Source organism: Hippopotamus amphibius, chromosome 13, assembly GCF_030028045.1.
Source record: "Hippopotamus amphibius kiboko isolate mHipAmp2 chromosome 13, mHipAmp2.hap2, whole genome shotgun sequence".
Lineage (NCBI taxonomy): Eukaryota > Metazoa > Chordata > Mammalia > Artiodactyla > Hippopotamidae > Hippopotamus > Hippopotamus amphibius.
The window spans coordinates 30,145,151-30,162,911 of NC_080198.1; the positions used below are offsets into that span (position 1 = coordinate 30,145,151).

A 17,761-nucleotide genomic window follows, 5' to 3' on the forward strand; every position below is an offset into this window, starting at 1 on the left:
CTAGTTTCTTTAGGTGTAAGGTTAGGTTGTTTATTTGATATTTTTCTTATTTCTTGCAGTAAGATTGTATTGCTATAAACTTCCCTCTTAGAACTGCTTTTGTTGTGTCCCATAGGTTTTGGAGCATAGTGTTTTTCTCCATTTCTTCTCTGGCCATCTTCTCTCTGCCTTTCCTCAAGATTCTAAATGACAAAAGATCTGAGTACTGGGGCGGCAACTGCAGAACCCATCTTGGATGGGAAAGGGGAAGATGCTTAGTGTCAAGGAGGCAAATCAGGGTAGTCAAGGGCAATATTCAACAAGAAAGGCACAGCAGGAAATACTCATCTCCACTAAAGTTCAATGAACCATCTTGGGTGGGTTGATAAACAAGTGGATAAAATGAATGTCAGAGCCTGCAAGGACCCAGAGCCCACCTCATTCTCTCCCAATCCCCCACCAGAATCAGAAATTCTCTCTGGGGACTTCCCTGGTGGTCCAGTGGCTAAGACTCTGCACTCCTAATGCAGGGGGCCTGGGTTCGATCCCTAGTCAGGGAATTAGATCCCACATGCCACAACTAAAAAAAAAACCTCTGGCATACCACAACTGAATATCCTGCATGGGGCAACGAAGATCCCACATGCCACGACTAAGACCTGGCACAGCCAAATAAATAAATAAATATTTTATCACAAAGAAAGAAAAAAAGTAATTCTCTCTGAGATTTACAATCTTGACAATTTGGGGATTGTCCAGAGTTTACCCAGCTTCCAAGAAAACACTTCTGGGAGTCAGGAACACCCAGAGGATGTTAGATCCCAGGGGGCATATTCCTTCCTGAGCCCTACATTAGGAAGGGCTCCTCAGGCTGGGTGTGGAGCAGGAGGCCTCAGGCAAAACTAAACCCACAAAGGGCTCCAAATGGACAGGACCTGCCACAGCCACCTTTCCCCTAAAGAAAATTCCTGAAGAAATGTCTGGGAACACCAAGAAGCAAACGAGGAAAAGGAAAGAAGAGCAGGAGTAGGTGGGTACGGTGCTGCCTCTGCCTGGGCCCAGATCCTCGGCAAGTGGAGGCACAGGCTCAATTCTACAGCCTCTTTGGCAACAGATCATCCAGGGCTCCAGATCCCACATGACCTACAGTCCTGGGACTGTGGCCTTTGTTCCTTGGCTACCTTGCTCCCACCATTAAAGGCAAAGATGTTTTTGAACACTCATTCTATTTCTCTTCTTCTCCAGAGAACTTGTCTGTGCTTACCAAAGCTGCCAGCAGGGGGGCGGGCTTCATCTAATGTGTGCAGGAGTCCACATTAGAGTGGCCACTGGAGGCCACTTTTAATAAGTGTATCAACACCACCATATTGCCCCCTTGTCCCCCAAGGAAGAGATCTGGCATATCTCCCAGCTCTGTAAGCACCCTCTCACTGCTCACAGGAAATGGTTGACTTCCTTGCTCACACGTACATATCAAGAGGTCACAGATAAGAAAATCTGCCTTCTCAGCAGCCCTGGGCTGGCATATGTTGGGGTGGAGGGAGTGAATGATCTGTTTAAGCATTTTCGGTAACTCTAAGCATACTCTTCCTTTATTGTGCTATTGGGCAGCCATCCAAAGGTACCAGCTGCTGTTGTGGAGATGCTTCTGAAACAGCTGGGTGGGCTGCACAGAATGGGAATGGCTCAGAGATAATGGGATTGCACATGAGATGTGGGTGTGGGGTATTCAAAAAGAAACAGTAGGAACATCTGATCAAGATGGCTTTGGGAAGGGCAAAGGCTATAAATTAAAAAATAGAACCTTTCTCTCTGGGGCAAAGATCAGAGGAATATAATACAGCTTTTGAAAACTAAAGACTTACATTGCCAACGGTACTAAGGTGCCAATCCAAGATGGCCTCTTCCATTCACTAGCATAAAAGATGATTTGAGCACCTGGCGTGTGGTGGTCCCTGTGCTGTGTAGATCAGGCATATATGAAAGGCTGTTTAGTGAAGTCTCCCATCAGACAGAGCCAAGTTAAATCCCTGGCTGTGTGTCTTTTTGTATGTACCAAATGTCTCTGTGCCTCAGTTTCCTCATCTTAGAGACAACGCCTGTCTCGGGCATTGTGGGGCTTCAAGGAGATAGTGCGTTATTAAGGAGCATAGCATAGCACATTGTCAATTCTTAAAAATTAGATGTGACTAATTTTAGTAAATATTTTTAATAAGGTCCAATGTAGACTCTGGTTAGTGCTACACTGGGAGAAATTCAAATCAAAGAGAAACAGTGTGAGTGTGAGAGAAGCAGGGAGGCCTCTAGGATGAGGAGACACAGGCAAAACGTATAACACCTGTCCCACTCTCAGGTCCTGATGGGGAAGGTATCCTCGTCTTAAATTTTCACACTCATTTTCATCAAAAGGTTTGGAAGGATGAGAGAAATGTCTGCAGATAAAAATTTACCAGAGGTGGAGGTCATTTTAAGAGGCAAAAATAATAATTACAATCAATTATTAACTCTCGTGTCATGGATGCTGATTCAAATATTTCACTTACCACCAAGAGAGAACAAAGGCCACAAACTGAACAATGACGCAGTGTTTTCTTAACAGCAATTGTAAGATGCATCCAATTTCAGATATGTTAAAAGGTGAGGAAAAAATGTGCCTCTGAGAGTCAGTGAAGTGTGGTATTTGCCATACTCTGTAATAACGGTGACACATTTTAAAAGCATACTTTTCGTTGAATGCCCACCATTAAATAGGTATAAAATAGGTATAAGGGGATCTGTTGAGGCACAGAGCAGTGAATTGGCCTAGGGCTCTGTGACAAGTAAATACTGGAGCTGGCAATCAGGTTCAGAGCTGCCTGACAAAAAGTTCAAGGGCTTATGCACCATGCTATACATGATAGATTTAAAACACAGAGCAGCTGGGTGAGAGGGACAGCAAGAAGGCCATGGACTAGGTCAGATCCTGGAGAGCCCTGAATGCCAGGGTGCAGACTGGCCCTCCCCTCCAGAATCATCCCCTCCAGAATCAACCCTCTAGAATCCCCAGTGTAGCACTAACCAGAGCAGGTCCCTGCCTTCACAGAGCTCACAGCCAAGCAAAAGGTCAGCAGCCGGCCAGAACATTCAAGGGGATGCGTGCCAGGGTGAGGGTGTGCGTGTGCACAGCACACGTATCAACTGAAAAAAACACCCATCCTAAAAGTTGAGAATTATGTTTTATTCAGGGACCTTACTGAGGACAATAGCCCAGGATACAGAGAGCTCTGAGGGACTGTTCCAAAGCGGTAAAGGAAGAGGCAGGATGTATAGGAGTTTTCCTGAAAAAAAAAAAAAAAAAAGTACTCAAACATCAAAAGATTACTGATAATCACCAAAAAAAAACCCCAGATAGCTCAAGTTAATGATTTTAATACTTTTGTATGTATGGGAAGATGCAAGAGTCTGATCTCATTGAAATTATTCCTTTGATATGCATCTTTACTATTTAGGGCCAGTATCCTATTTTCTCCATCCTGAATTCCGCTCAGGGCACACCTTCAGGGACAGCTGCAGTGGCTGATGGCTTGATAGCTGGCAACATTCATTGTTTCCTGAAATGGCAGGCAACAGTTTTGTCCACCCACACAGAGGAAGAAACTTTGACCCAGTGCTGGGGATCAGGGAGGGCTTCCCAGAGGAAGTGACTTTTCATGACCAGAAGAATGGGTCAGAAGAAGGAGGAGGGTGTGGCACCAAGCAGCAGTGCTCACCAAGCATCCCATATGCTCCCCTACATTACCCAGCCTCCCTTGCAGTTAGATTAGGGCCATGTAACCAATTCTGACCAATAGACAGGGAAAGAAGGTGACCTGTGACACTTCCAAGCTGTCAGTGAAGAAGGGCCAGGTGCCTCATCCAACTTCTTTTCCTTTGCACCCGTGACCTTAGAGGTCACTTCTCGAGATGGAGAAGGACCACACAACCCACACTGTGCCTCGCAGGAGTGGGACATAAACTTTAATGCATTGTGACTGAAATTTGGGGGTTAATTTATTATCACCACATAAGCTAACTGATTATGGCTAATCCAATACTAAAGAGTATTCCATGCAGGGAAAACAGAATGTACAAAGGCATGAGATGAAGCTCAAGAGGTAAGGGTGCCTCCCGGGGCCCTGCAGGTCAGGGAGGAGGCATGAGCTGCTGAGGATCAGAAGCAGAGTAGACCAGGTGACGGGTGCTGGAGACTCAAAGCTCTGAGATTGGCAGTGAGCACAGACGTGAAAAATAGCACAACGTGGAATCCACGTGGGGGACGAGAGAGAGCTGGGTCGAAGTTGCCTCCAAGGTCTTGAGCTTGAGACACCAGGATAATGGTGGTGTGCTCAACAGGAATGGGAAAATCCAAGAGAAACTAATTTGTGGAGGATGCCAATGGGTCTGACTTGGAACACATTGAAGCTGAGGTTCTAAAGGAGCATCGTGTAAGGGTAGGACTTGGTGGGCAGATTCAGGAGCTAATCTGTGCTTACTCCTGCCTCTCTTCACTCACAACAGTTTCAGTTAGAACGTACTCTCTGGAGGAAGGCTTCTTATGACAGCCAGGGTTTTCCTACATGCTTTATGCAGACCGATTAATTGCACTGATTTATCTATCAGCTTTTTTGGAATGAGCTTCTAAGATATAATTAGACAGTTGTCATTAAACCTATGGAACAGTTCCCTGAGAGCAGTCAGCAATGAGATGGTATGTTTTGCTTTGTGGCTGCCACCTCAAGGTGGCTACAGGAAAATACAAAGAAACAGGTATAAGTTGATGGGGAAGGGAGGAAGCCACCACCCAGTGAATTGCTCCCAAGAAATGTGCTGAGACCCGGTGGTGGTTTGGCTTGCTAGAGATGGCTTTTACCCACTCCAAGATCTGATTTTTAACTCCGGGATTCTTGCAAGCTGGTTGATAGCTTGATTTGGCCACGGAGAGAGTATTTACAGCGCAGAAAGCAGCAAATGCTACAAATCAAGGCTTTTTGTGGAAGGAGGTGGGAGCCTGTCTGCCAGCACATCCCTGGTTTGTACCAAAGGGAGGTTGCAGGAATGTGGGGGTTGTAAAGACATCTCAGTCTGACTCCACCCAGTTCTCATGTGAACACCCAAGAGTCGTTCGTGATGGCCTTTCCCTCGCCAGACCTTGTTTCCATAACCTCACCAAGCCCCTCCCTACTCCCATTTTTTGACAGCCAGGAAGGATGAGTGGAATTCCAGAATTATTGTTGGTACTGAGGTGAATTATGATTGATACTAAACTTCTCACCACCTGACAAGTGGAGGTTTGGAGTGAGATTTAACTTGATTAGGAAAAATAAATATGACATTTATTACACCCATGGTTGGAGCAAAATTCATACCAGCTGAACCGATGGGTGGATTGATGGATGCCTGCTTGGATAGCAAGCAAAAGAGAGAGAGAAACAGAGAGCAGAAAGGGAAGGAGGGAGAGAGAGACAGAGAACAAGAGAAACACATACACATGCTTGCATGTGCGTAGGAACGTCTGGAAGGGTACTTAGAAATTGTAGACAGTGGGTAGAAGTGGGTATTTAAAAGGTTATTTATTATAGTTCTGCACTGTTCTGAATATTTTACCATGAACAAGTGTTCCTTGTATAATTCTTAAAACATTTGAAGTGAGTTTCTCACTCCAAACATTATAGGTATGTTAGGTTGCATGGTAAAGGGGTATTAAGGCTGCAGATGGAATTCAGGCTGCTGGTCGGCTGACCTTAAAATAGGGAAATTATCCTGAATTATCCAAGTGGGCCCAATGTAATCACAAGCGTCCTTAAAAACAGAAGAGGAGGGCAGGATAGTCAGAGAAAGATATGACGGTGGAAGAAGAGTCATGAGCAGAGAAAGGTGAGTGGCCTCTAGAAACTAGAAAAGGGGAGGAAATCAGTTTCCCCCTGGAGCCTGCAGAGAGGAATGCAGCCCTAGGATACCTTGAGTTTTTGCTCACTGAGACCCGCATCAGACTTCTGACCTGATTCAGCCACGCTCTCTCTCCCCCTGCCCTGCAGAGCAGCAGAGTCACACCGTGGACAGCTCGGCTGGGCTGCCGGTGCCCCAGGCCTCCGAGCCCCAGAGCTCCTGCCCCAGCTGCCAGCTCCAGTCCTGGCATCGATAGAGAGACTTCCATTCCCCTGTTTGCTCTTTGCTTGTTGTGCAAAGAAACAGCAGTAGCACTGAAAGAAATGAATGGAGGGATGAATTATTAATGCTTGCGAAAGAAATCTCTAACTCGATTCGTATTCTATGGTTAGCTGCGTCTCTGGTGCCAAGGCACTGATTTCATTACATAGCAGATCAAGGCACAAGGCACGCGTGGCCACATTGGATTTGGTCAATTAACGAGGGTGAGGAAAACTGTAAATTGCTGGTGGTTTGCTGGTGGCGCCGCTTGGCGTAGTAACGCTCTGCGCCTTTCGCCTTCAGCTGCGGCGCACACCTGGCTTCCTTTTGTTATCAAGGCCCACGGCTGCTGCGAAAATGCTGCTGATCTGACGCTGAAGGGAGTACAAAGAAATCCCTGTCTAGGTCCTGGTCCAGATCCCTCTCAAAGATGAGAACTAGAAAAATCGGTGTGGTGGATTACGTTATTTCATTAGTAAACCAACTCTACTGTCTTTGGGCACCCAGGAGGCCAAACACAGCCTGTACAAGCACGCGCACCTGTGTACCCCTGTGCACACACGCACACGCTCAGGACTACCCAAGAAGCACACACACGCGCGTGCATACGGGTACCGACATTTAGACACGCGTGTGTGCACTCGCAGTGATGCCGCCCTGCCCTCTGTCTCAGACAGGCCAGGGGTGGGCTCCGCTCCTCTGGGCTGCTCCCTCTGAATGCGGCACTCCAATTCAGAGACCACCCCGGCTCTGGGGAAATCATCTTCAGGTTAGTTTGCCTGCCTGCCAGGAACACTGGGCCATGCTTGATTTTTTGAAAAGCACCGCGTTTCAGGAAATGCTGGGAGCCTCTGGGTGTCCTAAAGCCCCAGGGAAGGTGCTTCCGCGGTGTTGTGGGGCCCTCGTTGCTGCCCGCAGCTTTCAGACGGATGTGTGCGTGTCTGTGGTCCTCCGTAGCTTCTTGCTTGCTAGCTGTGTCAGCATGGGCAAGCTGTTTAACCTCTCTGTGCCTGTTTCCTCATTTGTAAGTCGTGAGTAATAACAGTACTGCCCTCAGAGGGTCGTTGTTAGCATGAATGCAGATAACACGTGTACTTTGTTAAACGGGGCGCCTGGTAGATAGTAAATGCTCCGTAAATGGTGGTGCTGTCACTATTATTCCTAGCCCCACACTCATCTAATTGCACACACACACACACACGTGGAGGTAGTGCTTGAAGAGGCAGTGGTCAATATCTGGCCTTCCATGTGAATGGCTCTTTTCCCCATGGTTCTGAAAGTAGCTTGATAACCATCGTCTCCTTTTTGCCTCATAAAACCTTGTGAGGGGCTTCCCTGGTGGCAGAGTAGTTAAGAATCCTCCTGCCAACACAGGGGACATGGGTTCCATCCCTGGGCCGGAAAGATCCCACATGCTGCAGAGCAAACTAAGCCCGTGCGCGAGAACTACTGAGCCTGTGCTCTAGAGCCCACAAGCCACAACTATTGAGCCCATATGCCACAACTACTGAAGGCTGCGTGCCTAGAGCCCATGCTCTGCAACAAGAGAAGCCACTGCAATGAGAAGCCCGTGCACTGCAACAAAGAGTAGCCCCCACTCTCTGCAACTAGAGGAAGCCCACATGCAGCAACAAAGACCCAACACAGCAAATTAATTATTTTTAAAAAACCTTGGGAGGTAAGAAGGCTGGAATTATTAGTCCCATTATAAAGAGGAAATAAAGGTACACAAAGTTCACAAGATGTACCTGCAAAAATTCACTGCAGTGTACTTATAACCACACACACACATGCACAAACACAAAACCAAAAAGGCCAGCAGTTGAGGAGGATAAATGAAGATAGCACTTTGTAACATGTGATCATTATGAAATCAAATCTACAAGTTTTCAATGACATGGAAAGTGCCTTGGCTACAATGATAAGTGAGAAGAGAGGATACAGACTGGATGTACAGGAAGACTTTTATTACACAACCAGGGGAGGAAACAAGGCCAAAATATTAACATCATCTCCAAGGGAAGAGATTATACTTGACTGATGTTTTTCCCTTTACACTGTTCAGTGTTTTCCAAAATTTTCATGATGGGGTTGTATTCTTTTTATAATTAAATAAGAGAAATAAGCTATTTAGCTGAAATTACTCCCCTGACCGCACAGCTGGCTGGCAGCAGAGCCAGTGCCCCAAGCCTGTCAGCAACGGAAGGGATGGTGACCTGGCTGCTGGGTCAGCCCGTGGCACCAACACTCCCCTCGGCAGTGAATCAACTGTCAAACACCAGGAATTACACTTTCAAGACCTCCTGCCAAACCCTGCATCCAGATGGGACACTGACCGCTACTCTTTCAATATTGCCACCCAGGAGTGAAGAGAAGGCATCCTGGGCCCTCTCAGCAGGAGTTAGCACAATATTACACCAATAAGGAGCAGGTAAAGTAACAGAGTTTACTGAGCATCTACTACGGGCCAGACCCTTCAATCATGCTCTGTGACTTTATTCTCATAACCGGCCCGTGATACAGGGGTTATCCCACTTCACAGAAGAGGAAACTGAGGCTTGAAAAGGGGAGGGCCCTCACCAAGGGGGCCCAGTGGGTCCACAGAAAGTCGGGAAACACCCAGGCCTGTCGGAGCCAGAGCCCACGTTCTCCACCCGCGTGGCGGCCTGGGCAGCAGAGGACCCTCTGACACGTGTGGGAAGCAGCGCCAAGGCCAAGCCCCAGCTGGTTCCTCTCTGAGTGAGCTCTGGGGAGAACGTCCCCTCGAAGGCTCTGGTGGCCAAAAAAAAAACAACATAAAACAGAAGCAATATTGTAACAAATTCAATAAAGACTTTAAAGAAAAAACAAGATGTACCAGAAAAGTAGAGAGTCCTGCCAATGCCTGGATTTTAGCCCAGTGAGGTCCATGTCAGACTTCTGACCTACAGAATCTGTAAGATAATAAATTTGTATTGTTTAAGGCCCCTGAGTTCATATAGTTTATTACAGCACAAATGGGAAACTAGTGCAGACGCTCAGCGTTCCCTCCTCAGAGAGGTCTTCCCTGACTACCTCCGGAAGAAAGTTCTGCTTTTGTGGTCTTGGGTCCCTTCATAGACCTTATGATGATTGTAGTCCAATGATTTGCTTTTTCACTTTGCAAAGTAGGGACTGAGAGCCTCCCTGAGGAGGTGACATTGGAGGTCAGGTCTGAATGAGAAGAAGGCACCCGCTGTGGACAAAACTAACCAGGCAGGGAGAGGAGAGGAGAGAGGAGCGGACCCGAGGCCAGACCTCAAACCAGTCAGGACACGGGAAAGCATGGCCTGCCCCAGGGATATGCCCCAGGGGGATCGGGAGTGGGCGACACTGAGCCCCTCTAAATGCACCTTGAGTCCTAAGGGAGAGAGAGCGGTAACAAACACTGCATCTGCTGTGGCACTGAAATCCTACCACAGGTTGGCCCTCCTCTGTTGTCATCCCTCCCCATCTCTCCAGCTTAAATTTTTAATTTGATGTGCCCCAAACCATTCCAGAATCTTTTCCCCAGACCGCTTCCTTTCTCTGTTTTCCTCTCTCGTGATCAAGGGGGCCCCTTTTCCATCATCTGGCTCACTATCTTATGGTTGCCTTTGACCCCTCCTTCTTTGCTGTCCCCTCTGCCACCCACCATCTGACTGTGTCCCCTCCCCCAGGCTTACCTGCCCTCAGGTTCCTCCTGCAGCCCCCATCCTGGTCCAAAGCCCCACAGCAGTTGCAAGCTCCATCCCTAACCCATTCTGCTGTCCCCACTGGGGAGGTTGTCAGCATGGGGTGCCTTGTGTGGTGGAGTCTTGTCCTCTTGTGTGTGTGTGTGTGTGTGTGTGTGTGTGTGTGCGTGTGTGTGTGTTTTAACTGGAGTATAGTTGATTTACAATGTTGTGTTAGGTTCAGGTGTACAGCAAAGTGATTCAGTTATACATATATATATATTCATTCTTTTTTCAGATTCTTTTCTCATACTGGTTATCACAGAAGATTGAGTAGAGTTCCCTGTGCGATACAGCAGATCCTTGTTGATGATCTGTCTTGTACAAAGGAGTGTGTGTGTGTGTTCATCCCAAGCTCCTGATTTATTCCTCCCCACCATGTTCCCCCTTTGGTAACCATAAGTTTGTTTTCAATATCTTTAAGTCTATTTCTGTTTTGTAAATATGTTCATTGGTATCATTTTTATTTATTTATTTTTTAATTTTTATTGGGATATAGTTGCTTTACAATATTGTGTTAGTTTATACTGTACAGCAAAGTGAATCAGCTGTATGTATACATATATCCCCTCTTTTTTAGATTTCCTTCTCATTTAGGTCACCACTCCACAAATGAGTGATATCATATGATATTTGTCTTTCTCTGTCTGACTTCATTTAGTATGATCATCTCTAGGTCCACCCCTGTTGCTGCAAATGGCATGATTTCATTCTTTTTTATGGCTAATATCCCATTATATATATGTAACACGTCTTCTTTGTCTGTTTCTCTGTCAATGGACCTTTAGGTCGCTTCCATGTCTTGGCTATTATAAATAGTGCTACAGTGAACATTGGGGTGCATGTATCTTTTCAAATTGTGGTTTTCTCCAGATATATGCCCAGGAGTGGGATTGCTGGATCATATGGTAATTCTATTTTTAGTTTTTTAAGGAGCCTCCATACTTCTCCATAGTGGTTGTACCAACTTACATTCCCACCAACAGTGTAGGAGGGTTCCCTTTTCTCCACCCCTCTCCAGCATTTATTATTTATAGACTTTTTGATGATGGCCATTCTGACTGGTGTGAGGTGATACTTCATTGTAGTTTTGATTTGCATTTCTCTGATGGTTAGCGATGTTGAGCAGCTTTTCATGTGCTTTTCAACTATCTGTATGTCTTGGGGAAATGACTGTTTAGATCTTCTGCCCATTTTTTGATTGGGTTATTTGTTATTTTTGACGCAGAGCTGCATGAGCTGTTTGTATATTTTGGAGACTAATCATTTGTCGGTCACTTTGCAAATATTTTCTCCCATTCTGTGGGTTGTCTTTTCATTTTGTTTATGGTTTCCTTTGCTGTGCAAAAGCTTTTACGTTTAATTAGGTCCCATTTGTTTATTTTTGTTTTTATTTTCATTACTCTAGGAGGAGGATCAAAAAAGATCTCGCTGCGACTTATGTCAAAGAGTGTTCTGCCTATGTTTTCCTCTAAGAGTGTTATAATGTCTGGCCTTACGTTAGGTCTTTAATCCATTTTGAGTTTATTTCTGTGTATGGTGTTAGAGAATGTTCTAATTTCATTCTTTTACATATGGTTGTCCAGTTTTCCCAGCACCACTCATTGAAGAAACTGTCTTTTCTCCCATGTGTATTCTTGCCTCGTTTGTCATAGATTAACTGACCATAGGTGCATAGGTTCATTTCTGGGCTTTCCATCCCTTTCCATTGATCTATACTTCTATTTTTGTGCCACTATCATAGTGTTTTGATGACTGTAGCTTTGTAGTGTAGTCTGAAGTCAGGATGTCTGATTCCTCCAGCTTTGTTTTTCTTTCTCAGGATTGCTTAGGCTCTTTAGGGTCTTTTGTGTTTCCATAAAAATTTAAAGAATTTTTGTTCTAGTTATTTGAAAAATGCCATTGGTAATTTGATAGGGATTACATTGAATCTGTAGATTGCCTTGGGTAGTATAATCATTTTGACAATATTGATTCTTCCAATCCAAGAACATGGTGTATCTGTGTCATCTTCAATTTCTTTCAACAGTGTCTTATAGTTTTCAGAATACAGGTCTCTTGTCTCTTTAGGTAGATGTATTCCTAGTTTTTTTTTCTCCCCATGCCTCATGGCTTGTGGAATCTTAGTTCCCTGACCAGGGATTGTTGATCCTGGGCCACAGCAGTGAAAGCACCGAGTCCTAACCACTGGACTGCCAGGGAAGTCCTTATTCCTAGGTATTTTAATTTTTTTATGCAATGGTAATTGGGATTGTTTCCTTAATTTCTCTTTCTGATCTTTCATTGTTAGTGTATAGGAATGCAAGAGATTTCTGTGTATTAATTTTGTATCCAGCACTTTTACCAAATTCATTGATGAGCTCTAGTGGTCTTCTGGTAGCATCTTTAGGATTTTCTATGTATAATATTGTGTCATCTGCAAACCATGACAGTTTTACTTCTTTTCCAATTCTGATTCTTTTTTTTTTTTTTTTCTTTTTCTTCTCTGAATGCCATGGCTAGGCCTCCCAAAACTATATTGAATAAAAGTGGCGACAGTGGACATCCTTGCCTTGTTCCTGATCTTAGAGGGAATGCTTTCAGCTTTTCACCGTTGAGAATGATGTTAGTTGTGGGTTTGTCATATATGACCTTTATTATATTGAGGTAAGTTCCCCCTATTGCCACTTTCTGGAGAGTTTTTATCGTAAATTTGTGTTGAATTTTGTCAAAAGCTTTCCCTGCATCTATTGAGATGATCATATGGTTTTTATTCTTCAGTTTGTTAATATTGGTGTATCATACTCATTGATTTACATATATTGAAGAATCCTTGCATCCCTGGGATAAATCCCACTTGATCATGGTGTATGCTCCTTTTAGTGTATTGTTGGATTCAGTTTGCTAGTATTTTGTTGAGTATTTTTGCAATTATGTTCATCAGTGATATTGGCCTGTAATTTTCTTTTTTGTGTGGTATCTTTGTCTGATTTTGGTATCAGGGTAATGGTGTCCTCATAAAATGAGCTTGAGAGTGTTCCTTCCTCTGCAATTTTTTGGAAAAGTTTCTGAAGGATAGGTGTTAACTCTTCTCTAAATGTTTGATAGAATGTGCCTGTGAAGCCATCTGGTCCTGGACTTCTGTTTGTTGGAAGCTGTCCTCTTGTGTTTTGTTTTACTCTTTCAGGCAGTAATTGCAGTATTTCATTCCTGATTAAGTTGCTCAAATCCCCACCCAAATCTCCTCCACCAAGACCAGAAGAGTTCCCTGGAAAATATACTCACAGCCCAGCTGAGCCAGTGCTCCAAGTGGCTCCTCAGCCAGGCAAGACTTTAGACTTATTACTTTACACTGAGCCCTTAGATTAACTTCCTCCTTCCTGGTTTAAACAATCTCATTGTTTAACAGGGCAGGGAACATTTATGGCAGGCCTCTTCAAAAGAGGGCAGAGCCAGGGCAGGGCCAGGAGAAGCTGGCCCATCCGAGGTGCCCATGAGCTACTTTGTTCCTCACTCTGGACCTGCTACATCTATAAGACCCACCAGGGAGGCCCCAACTCCTTCGAGAGCCAGGAGACTGGACTTTCTTAGCAGCTGATCCAGGGTAGTGGTTGGCTGGGTCAGGGACCCAAGGCACCAGCCAGGCATCTTGCCTTGTCCACTGAAGCAGGGAAGTGGGAGCCGTGAGCCCTCAGGTATGTTTCTATCACAATGGAAAGGGTTATACCTCTGGGTCCACATTATTGAGAGAAAGAAAAATGGAGGTGGGTGGGTAGAAAATGAGGAATGAAAGAGCCTGACAGAGTCACGAAAGGAGAGGAGAAGGAAACTACATAATCAAAGAGACTTTTGAGATCAGACTCAGGAAGGTAACAGACTTCATCTGAGGGACCAAGTCTGGTGAGTTAATAGTGGACCATGATGAGAAGTCTGAGGTTGGTTCAGGCTGAGTGCAAAGGTATGCCATGATTGAGTACTTGCAGCTGCCATGGGCACGAGAATGAGATGTGGGGCGTGCAAGCTGTGGATTTGATAACCCACCTGGAGGGCTTTTTTTTTTCTTTAACAGCAGGAGACAGCTGGACATTTATTCATTCATTCACTCCCCTGTTCATTCGAAAATCACATTTGAGCATCACCTATAAGCTATACAAATACTTGATGAGTGAAGAAGGAAGGAGTGTTGCTCTTTGCCCCAACTCTCATTTTTCTCTGAAAATGATCACCTGAAAATATACAACAAAGGTGCATGGTCTTTAGAGATTTTCTAGCTGTATAATGTGATCCTAGTCCTTTCACTAAGCTTCAATTTTCTCATCTGTAAAATGGGAGTGATAGTCTGGATCTCCCCTATTTTTCCTGTACATCTCATTGTCTAGGCACCTAGCATAATAATCACTAAAGTGTAAAACAGCACCAACTATGTGCTTAGCCGGACTCTGTGCTAAGTACTCTCTATGTAATATCGTATTTCTTTTCATATCACCTCTCTAAGGAAGGTGCCATTAGTACTCCCATTTTGCAGATGGGTAACCAAGGCACTGGGAGATTAAACAGCTTGCCTGGGCAGTGTGGCTGCAAAATTTGTGCTTCCCGCCACTATGCAGCCTCAATGATGCATTCTGAGTCCATGGCTGGAAGAGAGCGAGAGCATTAATTGAGCACTTTCTGCATGTCAGTTACAGGAACATAATGGTTAACAAGACAAGATAGCAAAACAGATATGGTTCTAGCCAGAAAGTAAAAGAGAATTTGCACAGATAGTCATTGCAAAACAGTGTTGACATGTGCCACGAAGGAGATAGCCCAGGAATCAGAACAGACTTCTCTGAGATTAAATTTGCAGAGGAATGTTCTCAGGGTAGGAGTGGAAGGGAGCGGAGTGTTTGGCGCACTGCAAGATCTAAGAGAAGGAGGAGAAGGCGAGAGAAGGAGGAGAGGGCAGGAGTTGGTGGTGGGAGGTGAGGTCAGTGAGGTGGTCCCGCCCGGCCGAGCACAGCTGTGAGGAGGAGTTTGCTTTTGCCCAGTGTTTGCTCCAGTCCGTCCATCTGTAAGTCTCCTTTAGTGCATCTGCCAGCCCCCCATCCAGACTGGCCGCTGCCCACCTGAAGCCACACCAGACCAGCCAATATCAGAGGTGCTGGTCTCATCCAGGAGAAGCAGCTGCCACCGGGATTTCCGTCTTTGGTCCTGTTTACATACCTCTTTCTGAGCTCCACTCCATGTTTACACATAGGCCCAGCACATCTGTTCCAACAGGAATTTGGGAGGCTGCAGAGTCAAGGGGCACTTCCTGGTGTGGGGGATGCTTGAAGCCGTGGTTTGCCAGCATGTCCTTGGGCTGGGCAGCTGCTCCTCCTCAGATAACACCAGCCCGTCTAATGTGGGCAGCGGCCAGCCTGTGTGCGGGGTGGCAGCCTCCACCCAGCCTGGAGTCCCACAGGGCGGGCACCCTGGAGAGGGGCAGATGCTTTCTGTGGTTGGTACCAATCTCTTGCTTTGGGAGACTCTGAGAATTAGGGGTGCAAGTGCTGAGGTTGGCTCCCCAGGGACGTGGCCTGAGGCGATGAAGATGCAAAAGTCATGGGGAGAGCATTGCCTTTGGAGTTTAAATCCCAGCTCACCTTTTTTTCAGCTGTTTCCTTGGGCAAGGTGACTCACCTGTCTAAGCCTCCCATATCTCGGAAAAATGAGGACATTCATAACTTCCTTGGAGGTTCGGCTGATGTGAATTTTGAAAATGACAATGTAAAGCGCCTGTCAGGATGCCTGGCACCTAGTAGGTGCAGAATACAGGGCGGAGCTGTTGTCAGAGCTGAGCACTACCACCTGCCAGGCACTTGGCGTGGTGCTGGGCATTTAGAAATGGTCAGGTGCTGTCTCAGGAATTGACAGTCTGACAGGTGACATAGTAGAGGATGACTGAGGGTAAAGGGCTGGGGTGGGGCACTGAGAGAGAGATGTGTACAAGTTCTGTGTGATCAACACCAGCAACCGTCATCATCCCAGGCAACTCTCATCAAGTGCTCACTGTGTGCTGGAATGATGTCAAGGGCTTTAGGTGGATTATCTCATTTCAATATTATGTTGCATGGTAGGTCTTGTTATCCCCATTTTACAGGTGAAAAGCCAGGGTCTAAGGAGGTGAGGTAACCTGGCCAAGGTGGCAGGGCCATGAGCAGTAGAGAGAGGCTTTGCACCCGGGCCATCCAGCTCCAGGGTCCATGTACTCTGCTGTACCCCACGGCCCCACATCCCTCCCCACATACACATGCACTGAGGACAGAGCCACATAGGCCACAGCAGGGAGACCTCACAAAGAAGGCAGCACTCCACAAGGTACAGGATCCCCAAGAGAGAGGTGAGGGCAGCCCTGGTGGAGAAAACTGCAGGAACAGTGGCCTGGAGGTGGGAGCTGGGAGTCAACAGGAGGGCGAGAGAGAGGCTGGGAACAGGCACGGAGCCAAGGACTTGGCTCATTCTGCAGACACAGTGTGTTAGAGGAATATTCTGGTGAAAATGTCAGGAACAATGTGGCTTCTGGTAGAAAGCTATCAGGAGACCGCAGAGAAAATGCCAAGCATTGGTCTAAATTTTTAGGCCTCTGCAGGGGCTGAGGTGTCCAAACCTCAGGAGGGATGGGGTAGGATGGGAACTTAATCTGAGTTTTTCTCATAGATGTAACTGTGGTTTGAAATGGGAAAGTCCTTATGTGTCAGGTAGTACTCTTCCAGGTGCAGGTGACGAAAACCAACTCAAACCAGCCTAACAATGGACCATGTTGGCTCAGATAATGGAAAAATCCAAACATAATTCTGACTTCAAGCAAGGCTTGATCTAGGGCTCAGATGACATCCCCAAGACTCTGTCTCTTTTGCTGGAATCCTTTCCTCCACGTGGCTTTATTCTCAGCAACATCTCCTTACATGGTGGCAAACATACCCTCCAACATCTCTAGTTCTAAGTCGCCCCAACTCAAAAGCCCCAACAGAAAGGCAGCTGATTTTTCCTGGCAAGTCCATAAAAACCCTGGGAGAGCTCTGATCTCCCCAACTTGGGTCATCTGTCCATTTCTAATCCTATCTCTGTGACCAAGAGATGGACCACAGTCATCAGCTACACCTGGGCATGTGGCCAGACCTGGAGCCAGAGGATGGGGCCAGTCCTACCCAGCTGCATGGTGGGGATGGGAGAATGGGGGTCCCAAAGGAAAATCAGAGTAGTCACCAGAAGAAGAGAGAATGGATGCTGGACAGATGACCAAAGCAACAGATGTCCACTATATCTTAGGTCCAACGATCCCTCCTTCATTTAATTAGCTACTAAGGTAATGGATGGCAATATTGCATGTCATTCTACTATGTCATCTTGCGCAAGCCATTTAATCTCTCTCAGCCCCAGTTTCCTCATAGGTAAAATGCAGTTAAGAATCTGATTTGCATTTCTCTAATAATTAGCGATGTTGAGCATTTTTTTCATGTGCCCATTGACCATCTGTATGTCTTCTTTGCAGAAATGTCTATTTAGAGCTTCGGCCCATTTTTAATACATATTTATTGGAGTATAATTGCTTTATAATGTTGTGTTAGTTTCAAAAATACTTGCAAACAAAGCAACTGACAAAGGATTAATCTCCAAAATATACAAGCAGCTCATGCAGCTCAATATAAAAAAAAAACTGCCCAACCCAAAAGTGGGCAGAAGACCTAAATAGACATTTCTCCAAAGAAGACATACAGATGGCCAAGAGGCACATGAAAAGATGCTCAACATCGCTAATTGTTAGAGAAATGCAAATCAAAACCACAATGAGGTATCACTTCAAACCAATCAGAAAGGCCATCATCAAAAACTTCTGCCCATTTTTTGATTGGGTTGTTTGTTTTTTGATATTAAGCTGTATGAGC

At 45.7% G+C, this 17,761-nt stretch overlaps 1 non-coding gene across 1 annotated transcript; it reads left to right on the top strand.

Moving 5' to 3' along the window:
• Window positions 1-466: 466 nt before the first annotated feature.
• Window positions 467-539, top strand: TRNAR-CCU (transfer RNA arginine (anticodon CCU)). Its single transcript has one exon. It is a non-coding gene; the product is annotated as a tRNA-Arg (tRNA).
• The last annotated feature ends 17,222 nt before the right edge of the window (window positions 540-17,761 follow it).